The 11,227-nt window shown below is 47.0% G+C and overlaps 1 protein-coding gene and 1 non-coding gene across 3 annotated transcripts in view; one reads left to right on the forward strand and one right to left on the reverse strand.

Annotated features, from left to right (window-relative positions):
* The window catches only part of LOC130576646 (USP6 N-terminal-like protein), a 75,211-nt gene extending 67,502 nt beyond the window's left edge, over positions 1 to 7,709 (reverse strand). Inside the window, exon 1 of one of the 2 annotated variants that reach the window (XM_057371459.1) lies at positions 7,649 to 7,709. The gene's annotated coding sequence lies outside the window, so the exon portion shown is untranslated. Of the gene's footprint in view, positions 1 to 7,552; positions 7,620 to 7,648 lie in introns of those variants that run through there. The other variant, XM_057371461.1, reaches the window with a different exon arrangement.
* Positions 7,710 to 7,825: 116 nt separating this feature from the next.
* Positions 7,826 to 7,898, forward strand: TRNAA-AGC (transfer RNA alanine (anticodon AGC)). The gene has a single exon. It is a non-coding gene; the product is annotated as a tRNA-Ala (tRNA).
* Positions 7,899 to 11,227: the final 3,329 nt, after the last annotated feature.

Here is an 11,227-nt window from a genome sequence, read left to right on the forward strand (position 1 = left end):
ATTAGCTAGCTGATAAGAAACATGACCTCAGAAAGATGGCAGAGTGATACATTGGGAAACACAGATGAGGCTGCAACCCATCATAACTTTGTCTTTGCACAGGGGTAAGTCAAGTAAAATCAATTTAACAGCTCCATTCACTGCTGAGCATGYGCAGTCACTCCTTTTTCTAAAGACCCATCCAAAACAGCCTGGTGATTTGCTCTYTGAGGTCTCCAGACAAGGCTGATGCACCCAAAGAGCAACACACCACAGCTATGCAAGCTTTGCAGCTTACCAAAGAAAGTGGTAAAACAAAATTCCTCCATGAGCTTTGAGGATATTTTTTTGGGAGGGGTGGGGGTAGGGAAGGGTGTTGTGTTTTGTCATAGCTGAAGGGTGTTCTCAAATGGTTTCCAGRAGCAGAGGAGCAAGGACAAGCATATGCAAAGGATCTAGCAAAAGCTCTTAAGCAAAGCAGACAGCAGGAAGCTGAAAATAAATACGCAAAGCCCTCWGCAGCACCAAAGTTCAAATCCATCTGGATATTTCTAAGGCTGTCACGGCAGCACACAGAGGGGATTTTCCAATTCCTTGCAGAAAAACCCTGGAAAATAATGATGGAAAAGTAGAAGCACAGGCTCAAACTCTAAGCCAGATGTTCATCCTRACATGTGACCACCTTCAACAGCACCAGAAGTGCAGAGGGAGGAGCACAACGCRGCCCTGCATGGTCCCCGCAGGCTGGGAAGCTTGAAGCTCCTCCACCCCAATTSTGCTTATCCTCTGGCACAGGTGTGGATGGAGGGGTTGCAGCAGATGCAACTCAGGGTATGAGAGGGGCTGCCAGCACAAGCCTTCAGATCTCAGCCAGTCACCTCACTTCCAAAACCAGCAAGAGGCACAGTCCCCACCTAAAAAGTACATGCCATAAAGCTGCAGAGTGGAGGGAGCCGATCCATCAGTTTGCCCAGATCCTATCCAAGAAACTCAGCAGCAGTCTGTTGGAGCTCCCCACCTCTAACTCCTTACAGAGGGGAAGGAGGCAGAGCTAATCCTGCTTTGTTTTTCTGAGTTACACAGCATTAGTCACACAGGATCCTGCCCCAGGGCCCACAGGCAGCCCTCGCCTTCGATGCCTGCTGCGTGCTCCCACTGAAACCACCAATTCCACCAGCTCTCAACACGAACAGACAAGCACAGTTTAAAACCTCACATTTGAGTCACCTTTAAACACCTTTCACAAAAAAATAACCAGAGCTGATTCTCCATTTAACATAGCGCTTTTTTTTTCCCTACCAGAAAAAGCACAAAGTTACTCAAATTGAGTTTCTATGGCATTTAAATCAATTAACCAGCTACACATCTCCAACTGACCTGTTTTCCACTTTTCATGATAACTGTTCCAATGCAGACCTCCAAAATATCCCAAAGCATCCKTAAGAAAAGCATGGGCCTTATAATAAAGCTCATGCTTTCACCTCTGCAGAATTCTGAAATTCATCTGACTTTTTAAAAAAAATAAACAGACCACAATCGATCAATTCAGGTCAATTTTTACCRAGAAGAGCTTCAGAAGTCAGCTGCATCTTGGTGTAACCACAGAGCTGATGTGAGGCAGGACACAAAAGTCATCACATAACACATCCAACGTTCRTGCCAGGGACCTTCCAATTGCCTGCATGCCACCTCCCAGCAACAGGGACTTGGGGCAGAGCTCCTCAGCTTGCAGGGAAAAGAAAAATTCCAATGCCAGGCCACCTAGACTGTGCAGCAACAAGCTGGCTTATCTGGGCACCAAAGTCACAAGAGCCATCTAACAAATCAATGCCTTGCAAGGCACACACAGGTTTCCCYGTGAAACTCATGCAGCAAGTCAGGGAGCAAAGCAGACAGTGAGGCTTTGAAATAATTTCAGTAACTTTATCTGGTTAGCATCATAAGCAGCAAGCAACARCACGGTAACACTTCTTACCCACTTTGTGACCACCAGAGGAATGAACACGTTACATCCTTTCTGATAAGTCCCCCTCATCATGTATCAAGACTCTCATGATCACTTTTGAATCATGGAATAGAAGGGGGAGTAAAGAGAGATACTTTAAGAACAAGACATCACAAAGACAATTTTTCAAGTAACTGAATTTCCAAATATGCAGGTCATTTTCCACCTGCTCCTTCATCTACTCTGTATTGAAATGTTTGACAAGACACACAATTCACTATCTGTGCAACTTTGCTCCGCTCAAGCCCAAATCAGATGTCAGATCTTTAAAAGAAGGAGACACTCAAAAATTTTAACTTGGGATGAGAAMACCACACTACTAACCTAAAACTTATGTAGTCATCTGTGATGAAAACAGGAGAAACTTTAAAAAAAAAAAGCAACTGCAATAGCTCAGGCTAATATTTGCATCCCCCAACATCCTGCCACGGTGGTGGTGAGTGGCAGATGTGGCTCTTGCATGCATGACCTTCACTGATTAATGAACAAAACTGAAGGCAAATGGAGGCAGGAGATTTAAAAACTCACGGCAATCTGCTTTTGATTCTGATTTCTGGTGAGTGAACCGACCCACTACATGTGTATGAAGAAGGCAGATATGTCTGCACAGCTGCTGCAAAGAGAAGTAAGAGATGCRGGAGCAGGCTGCAGGCTTAGGATGGCTGTCCCAGCTGCTGTTAGGTCACCAGCAAAGCATGCACCTCGCTTGGTTCAATGAGCCACTCTACCCCACACCTCTTACAGCAGAAGTACAGGCAAACCGCTCACTACACCAACAAAACAAGCATTTTGAGCAAGCTGGCTTTAATTCTCTTGTCAGGATGCCAGCAGGGACCTGAGTCCTAACTAAGGAGATCAGATGTGTACTGCTGAACACTCAGGCAAAGTTGTAGTGMTGGAGACACATGAGGGGCTGAGCATCCCCAGCACCTGCTTTCTCTTCATGGACCTTTTTCCCCCCCTCTTGAACTGATGACAAGAAGTTTCCCACAAGGAAAATCCTTTACTGAGCTCCAAAATATGAGGCAAGTGATATGTTTGCTTGAATTTTGGGCTACCATAGCACTGGGRTTCACTGGTGTCAAGAGCTCCCACCCTATTGGACATAACTGCTTGGCTGCAGCCGGTGACACGGGAAGCTCCTCTGAAGAAAGCTGAATCGTGCTRGCTCCTGTGTTTGATTTCCAGGATCCAAGCCACAAGGAGAGCTAAAAATTTCCCAGTTAACAATATCCCAACACAAGACTTGATAATGGTACCACAAGGGTATTATACAACTGCAAACTGGAAGACGTGGTCTGCAAATCAGACTATGGAAAGTGAGAAATCAAAAAAAATTTCAGAGAGAAATCAAACTGAGAAAACAGCTGGCCAGGACAGTAAGCTCAGAATTTAAGCATGGACCACATCACCAAAAATATAGAAACTTGTGCTAATTGCACTTGTCGTAGTTGACTGAGGTGCTTGCAAGCTTCCTGATGTGACATACGGGGTATGCAATTTCTGCTCTGCATTGATTATACACAGACAGCTCRTTCTGGCTATAGCCCATAGCCAGCTGTCCCCTGGATCAGCCACCTGCTTAGCATGGTGCCACTTTGCATGTCAGGAGTCAAGCAGGAAACTTTTATTCCCAGTAAAACCCATTGCAAAGAGGCAATGGGAGCTAAGGATTTCATCGCATGCAGATTTAGCAGCAAATTTTTTACCACTGCCCAATCTTTGCAGTGACATGTAGACTTTAAACATCATCTGTGGGTAATACTGGAGTACATTACTCACAGCAGTGCACCCGGGAGAACCAGCAAATCCTCTCCGTTTGAGCCCGAGCGCCAGCTTTACCCTGGAATTACATTTATCTCTCTGGCACTAGGCTCTCATTAATGGAATTACCAGGCAGGCTGCTTCAGACTTAACACTTGAGAGAGGCGGGCTGGGATGGCTCCGCTCCAGCCTCAGCCCGCAAAGCCGGCACTGTTTCTCCATCCTCCAGCGAGCTGCCGCCCCGAACGAGCCCGACCCCGTGACGAGAGCCAGGGAAACAAAAGGAACAACCCTGAACTGTCCAGGGCAATCAATATCTTTCTAGGAACATCCAGGCTTCTTGCCAGCTTTCTCCAAATCCCGATTTAGCTCTTCTGCAGTGCAGAGGGGGATGGCACACGCAGGAGCAACCCGGTGTGATGCGGAGCCAGCGAGTGTGACTGGCACTCGAGCAGACACTTAGGGGGAACAATTCTACACCAGTTCCTCTACAAACACCTCAGCTGAGGGTGTCTAAGCAAACCCACATCTGCGGAGGGCACCTCCCCACTTGAAAATCAGAGCAAGCACACCAGTCTGAATACTCGCTTCAGAAATACCCACTGCTTCTTCAAACGAGAAAGTGCATGGTAGCAAACCAACCAAGATTGCTACTCTCAGCACACAGGAGTATCTTGACCATTCTAGCTATCTGCCTTCCACCACACAGCCACTCTTGCACTGCCGTGCTGAGCAATCTGCAGCAGAGCAGGAACCAGCCCTTTAAAGGACCCCTACGCTACCCAGTAAAATGGGCAACTGGCTGCCGAAAGCCAAAGAGGATGCAGCAAGCAACCCTACGACACAGCTGCACGGACAGCTCTGCAACTCCAGCACCTGTGAGGGCCGTTCTTTACACAGAGCAGCTGTAGGCTTCTTTAGGTGGTATATTCCCAGTCACCTGCAAGGGGAATTCTCTAATCTCAGCATAGAGGAAGCATGAGAAAACAGAGATCCACCAAAACCTGAATAATGCTTGCCCCAGATSTGGAGACTCAGGAACACAGCTCTGCCAGGGCAAGTGGTGGATAGAAAGGGGAAGGCAAGGACAAAGCTCATTGGCAGAGCACAGACACGTCCTTCCAATAGCCTGAGCTGTGGAAGCTGAACTACTCTCCCCTGCAATTAGAATGAAGGAGAGGAAAGCACAATAATTACTCCAGTGTGACTGTGAAGGACCGACAAGCTTTTGAGTTTCAAAGTCCACCTTAACACACAYTCTTTGGTGGGATTTTATTTCTAAAGAAAAGAAGAAAAGAGGTTTTTCCATGGGAAAAGCTACCATATAACCCTGTTATTAAACTAAACAAGGCACAAATGAGGGCTGCGGCTGGGGTTGATGAGGCAAGTCTGAGGACCGRCCTCTCTTCCCCCTGCCCCTGCATTTGCTCTGCCAGCAATGCAACGATTCAGAGGCAGACTGCCCCGTGACAGGAAAAACACATGTAACACCCAGGCGGTGAAACCTCACATCTGAAGGCATCTATGCAAAACACAGCCTGAAACATATTTTCCAGCTCCACACAGTCACTTTGCAAAGCAGAGCTGGTGAAACACTACAGCGTGCACTGAGGGTGAGATTYGTCAGCAGGAGATACTCTCAAACATCTCCCTATTTTCTCCATACCAGAAAAAAAAAGAAAAAAAATGAAAAAAGAAGCCTAGGGTAAGTTTATGGAGTTCTGCAGCTCAGGGTGATGTAAAAGAGACAGAAAGACATGAGACAAAAAAAAATTTATACGAGTACAGTGCTCTGCAGGGGAACAGCCTAGCTAAGAAAACTACTTTCTTTTCAAAAAGCCCGATAAGGGTAAGGAGCCATCAGAATTATGAGTCAAGCTCCAAGATAAGAAATCATACTGCTGGATGGGTGCGGCTGCCTCTTGTTTGGTCGCTGTTGGGTTTTTTTTTTAAAGATAAACATGTCTTTCAGAACATGCTTGTTGGCCAATCTTCTCTCTGAAGAAAAAAACAAAACAAGAAGGAAACTCACAACCGTGAAAACGACAAATGAAAGACAGGAGAGTTTCCGAAGAGCTCTGAGGTCATGCTTCACAGATCTTTTAAAGTAAGATGCAACATATCAAAAAGGATGAAAGAGGAGTAAATTTAAAATTCCAACTATTTCAATAAAATATCATTCAGAGAAGATATTAAGCAAACTCTGCAAGAAGCAGACCCCCTTCACAGTGCCCGAAGCCTGTCATGTAAAATAAATAATATTTTACACTTATTTCATTTGCAAAGCTGTTTATATATAGGAGTATTTGATCAGAAATTCATAGTCTGGAGGAGGATAGCTCAGCAAATACATCCAAAAARAGTAACTTGTATATCAGAGGCAGAACTAAGGCAAATCCTTTAGGAAGGGTATAAAACTGAGCAGAGAATGGTTTTGAATCCAACAGAATGATGGCTTAATCATAGCCAAGGTAGAAGTAGAAAAATACTGCAGGAAAGTAACGTGTAAAGCACCCAGGAACTCGATGGAACAAAAGCCACAGCAAGGCCCATCACTCTCACCAAACTCCCTGCTGGCTCAGTGAATTGCAGTGACTTGGTGACYGGGATCATGCCTGTAACCCCACCAGCTCAGCCCAGGACTCTGCTGCTCTCCCAACAAGGTGTTTAAGCAGCCACCACCAAGGTTATACAACAAGGTTATCTTGCAATCCCCTACGTTCAGAAAGTATTTTGCACTGGCCATCAATGCTTTCTTGTTTTTGTCTTGTCTTATTCAAGACCATCAGAGGAGAAGAAAAGTGACTGAGCACACGGCAAACCATTTACCAGAATGACAGGTTTTCACTAAGTCCTGCATATCACTGCTGTTGAACACAGCTTTAATGAAACATGGCAAGCCCCTCAACAGCTTCCTCTTCCTTAGCACAGCACGTACAGAGAAATGAATCAATGCTTTCACCTGCTTTGCTATGCACCCCTTGATTGAGGGCATCCCCTTTTCCTGCATCCAAAATGGGGCACCAAAATCACATCTGGTCAATGCAGCTCCCCAGAAGACTCCAGCATATGCCCTCATTTGCCATTTCGACAGGCACCTGAAGCACCCTGCTCCAGAACCAGCATCTCCTTCCTTGTCCAGCRGGGACATTGTTGCCTTTAACTCTACTCCAGCTGGAGCACAAGAGCAAACGGAACCATTTCTTGAGGGAAAAGACCTCACGATTCACCAYGGTGCCAGATTTCACTTCTTTGGGTGTTGTTTTCAAAGGAGACATTRCAAAGCAAAGCAGGGAGAACCACCCGCCCGCAGCAGGTTTGCTCATCCAGGCAACTCGGGCATCCCCAGCAGCCCCAGCCCGGCGCAGGGACCCAGCCCGGATGTCCCAGCCCGGATGGCAGCAGGGGCTTGGGGGCTGCCCAGCCGGGCCGAGTGTCACCCCGAGTCCCCGYGGAGCGCAGGGGGTGGCGGGGGCTCTGTGCCCCGGGGGCCGTGAGGGGCCGATGGGAAGGGGAAGCCGCTCCGAACCGGGGTCGTCCGGGCAGCTCCTGCGTCCTTCATCAGCTRGGGGGCTCGATATATGGGGCGGGGGGAGTGTACGTTTGGTTGTTTCGTTGTGTTTTGACCCCAATGCAGCCCCGCCGCGACTCAAAGGACCAGCCCAGGCCCCTGGCAGAGCCTCTGCCGGGTGCTCAGACCCTCCGCACACACCGCCGCCACACACACCGCCGCCGCACACACACACACACACACAGCCCTACGCATCCCGTCCCCCAAACACACATCCCTTTGCAGCCCCTCACCGTTCGCGTTGCTGTTCCCATCTCGTTCCCATTCCCGCTCTGTTCCCGTTCCCGTTCCCATTCCCACTCCCGCCCCATTCCCGCTCCAGCTCTCACCGCGGGGCGCATCCTCCTCTCGCAGCGCGCGCCCAGCCCGGCCCGCTGCCGAGCCCCGGCTGTCGCGCTCCCGCGCAGGCGCACTGGGAACCCCGGCCGGGACGTGTAACCGCCAGCGGCGTGCGGCTTCTCGCGAGAAGTCAATATGACTGTTCCAGGAAACCTCAGTGCAAGGGCGGGGAATTAGCTCAAATGGTAGAGCGCTCGCTTAGCATGCGAGAGGTAGCGGGATCGATGCCCGCATTCTCCAGCTAATTTTTTCTCCCACTTTCAACTGCCAGGCCGTTGCCGTCCTCTTTTGGAAACCAGAGCAATACTGGTTTTSCTTTTTGGAATTTTTGTATTCTTATTTGCTTCCTTAACATTCTTAAAGACCACAGACTCACACAGKATATGCTGAGTTGGAAGAGACCCACAAGGATTTTTGAGTCCAACTCTCAGCCCTGCACAGAACACCCCAAAAGTCACACTGTGTGCCTGAGAGCATTGTCCAAACATTTCCTGAGCTCTGTCAGGCTTGTGCTGTGACCACTTCCCTGGGGAGCCTGTTCCAGYGCCCAAACACTCTCTGAGTAAAGAACCTTCTTCCAATATCCATCCTAAACCTCCCCTGCTACAATTCCAGGCCATTCCCTCACTAGTCTSCWGAGAGAAGAGATCAGTGCCTGTCTCTCCACTTCTCCTCATGAGGAAGTTTTAACTGCAATGAGGCKTCCCCTCAGTCTCTTCCAGGCTGAGCAGATCAAGTGATCTCAGCTGCTCCTGATACATTTGCCTATCCCATGCTTAAGGCAGGCAGAACTCWGTCAGTGCATTCCTGGCACTGCAAGAGGATCTTTTGTTTCCTTAGTGAACATTGGATGAGGCCACAACAGTGAGCAGCACCCACTGCATCCAGTTCTTCCCACAAAGCTCTGGTCCCAGCCCTCTCTTTCTCATCCAACCCGAGAGCAGGAAAGCCTTTAGAGATCCCTTCTCCAGGGGGCCTCCATGTAGAGCCAAAACACTCATTTGTCTTCAGTAGATTTAAGAAGCAAAACACCTCAAGGAGTCATTGATGTAGGTGCCATTTAGTAAAAGGTCAAGACTTTGCTCTGTGAATTTATCCAGGTGCAAAGTTCAGGCAAATACTCAAATTCTTCACATTCTGCTCCTATCCTACTGCAACAAGCCACAAGGAAATAACCAAATGCCTAAAAAAAAACCCAAAAAAAGAGAAGCAGTTTTTACAAACTGAAAGTGTATCATGAAAAAACCCGACCCCACAGGATTACACATTTCCATCCCATTTCCATCCCAGACACAAACAGAATTGGGAATCAATGGGGAAAATAATTCAGAGCACTTTCCTCAGTTACAGACATGAGGAAATGACCTTTCTGTCAGATTTCAATGACAAAGAATGAAATTCAGCTTTCAAGCTGCTCACAGCCTACACCTGAGGAGACTGCAAAATATCCTACCSCAAACCTTTGCAGTGAATTAATTCTGATAGTCCAAGGAAGAACTGGATTRAAGAGAGGATACAGTGGCTTCCCTAGGGCACCAGTCTTATGGGGAGCAGCTGAGGGAACTGGAGTTGTTTAGCCTGGAGCAGAGGAAGCTCAGGAGAGACCCCATCACTGTCTACAGCTACCTGAAAGAAGTTTTAGTGAGGAGAGGGAATCTCTTCTCACAGGTAACAATTTAAAGGATGAGAGGAAATGGCCTCAAGTTGTGTCATGGGAGGTTTAGATTGGATATTAGGAAAAAAATTTTCTCTGAAATGATGGTCAGGCATTGGAACAGGCTAYCCGGGTAAGTGTTGGAATCACCATTCCTGGAAGTGTTCAAAAGGTATGTGGATGTGGCACTTTGGGCTATGGYTTAGTGGTGAACRCAATGGTGCTAGATTACCGTATGGACATGATGATTTTGAGGTCTTTTCCAACCTTTGTGACTTTAGGATACGAAGTGATTTTTTTTTGGCACAAATATGCACCTATGAGGTCTCTTGAGTACTCTCAGGAAGACAAGAGAAAGATGTCACAACCAGCAGAGGATATCTACCACTCCTTTCCACAGAAATGAAATGGTAACATGCAAACTAAAATCTGAAAAACAGATGAGTGTATGGCTGTTGGGGTTCTTTTAGCTTCAAGATTTCTTTTTTTTCCTTTTAAAGCTGATTTAGACTCATGCTTCTGAGTCCTGTACAAGCTCATGAAATAACCAGCTGTCCCTACAGTAGTCTTCAAAGCTTCAGCAAATGATTCAAGTCTTCCTAGGCAGCAGGTTTTAACAGGAAAGTGAAATCCATTGCAGTCTCCTATTTCATCAGCTGCTACACAGCTGGCATGAAGAGGCTGTATTGTGAAATACATTTGTGTCTCTGGTCTGGTCCTCTCATTTTCCCCTCTAGCTGTGGCCCCATCTCAACCCTCAACCCCTACAGTATCTTGCTGACCACGAGCAGCTTCGGGATGATGGAGCAAACCAGAGGACCGTAAGTCTGGTCAAACTGATGCTGCATCGCCCTCTGCAGACAGGCAGGCAAAGACCGCCACAGGCTGAGGCGGAAGATAAAAACCAGGGATGTCAGAAAAACTCCTCTGACAGAACTTTAACTGCAGGTGTGCTGGTTGGTGAACAGATCAGGRAAGCTCCGTTTTCTTGGGGCTCCATTTTCGCTGGGGCCACGGTGAAAGACTGTATCCATAGGGATAAAATATTACACATATACTCACAGCACTACTTCATTACAATGCCCCCCACACACCCCAAAACAAAAACAGAGCAAAATGGAGACAACAGCTTTTCTTTTACAAGAACAAGGCGACCACATCAGAACAGCAAGAATTTCCTCCCTAATGGTTTTCTTGTGGGAATCTATAATGAGCTGCCACARAATGGAACATCCATATGTGTGTGTGCACGCATGCAAGTCAGGCTGAGGAGTTGCCTGTATTTGCTGAAAAAACCAAACCTCGCTCAGCCACCTCACTTACCAGCTTGCTATCACCATCAGTTTACTGACCTCCTTTTATTTTCTTTTAGCTCCTGAGGCATTAGTTAAGCCACACTGTCAGGTTCTCCATTCTAGCTCCACAGATATTTTGGTTCCCAGTGCTTAGTCAACCCACTGGCTCTTCAGGAATGACCCAGGCTTTGCATTTCCTGATCCTAAAAAGCCTTATGCCAAGTTCTCAGACAAACTCAAGGAACAAATGGCTTCCAGCAAGGGATCAAGTAGGATATAAACAAATCATTCGGTGCAACAAATGGAGGAGCCAGGCACATGCTTACAACTCACTGTTTTGATTGCTGCAGCTGAATTTATGGAATTAATTTTCTGGTAGGGATCACATATTCAAGTTAGCAAAAGATCTGTCACTAAGAAGTTTATTGTCTTTAATTACAGTTAAGTATATCCACAGATGCATCATGAGAGCAGAGAGGACAGAACAGGAAACTGCTAGAGGGGGAAAAGGCAAAGTTTTCAGCTTACACTAATGGCCTTAATTTAAATATTCTTTTGTAAGTCTGCTCTAGAGTTACGTGTATAAATTTAGTTTTAAAATAAAGTCATTTTAAATGCAG

This window comes from Malurus melanocephalus, unplaced genomic scaffold (assembly GCF_030028575.1).
Source record: "Malurus melanocephalus ecotype Western Australia unplaced genomic scaffold, MMel_1.1 scaffold_147, whole genome shotgun sequence".
NCBI classification, from domain to species: domain Eukaryota; kingdom Metazoa; phylum Chordata; class Aves; order Passeriformes; family Maluridae; genus Malurus; species Malurus melanocephalus.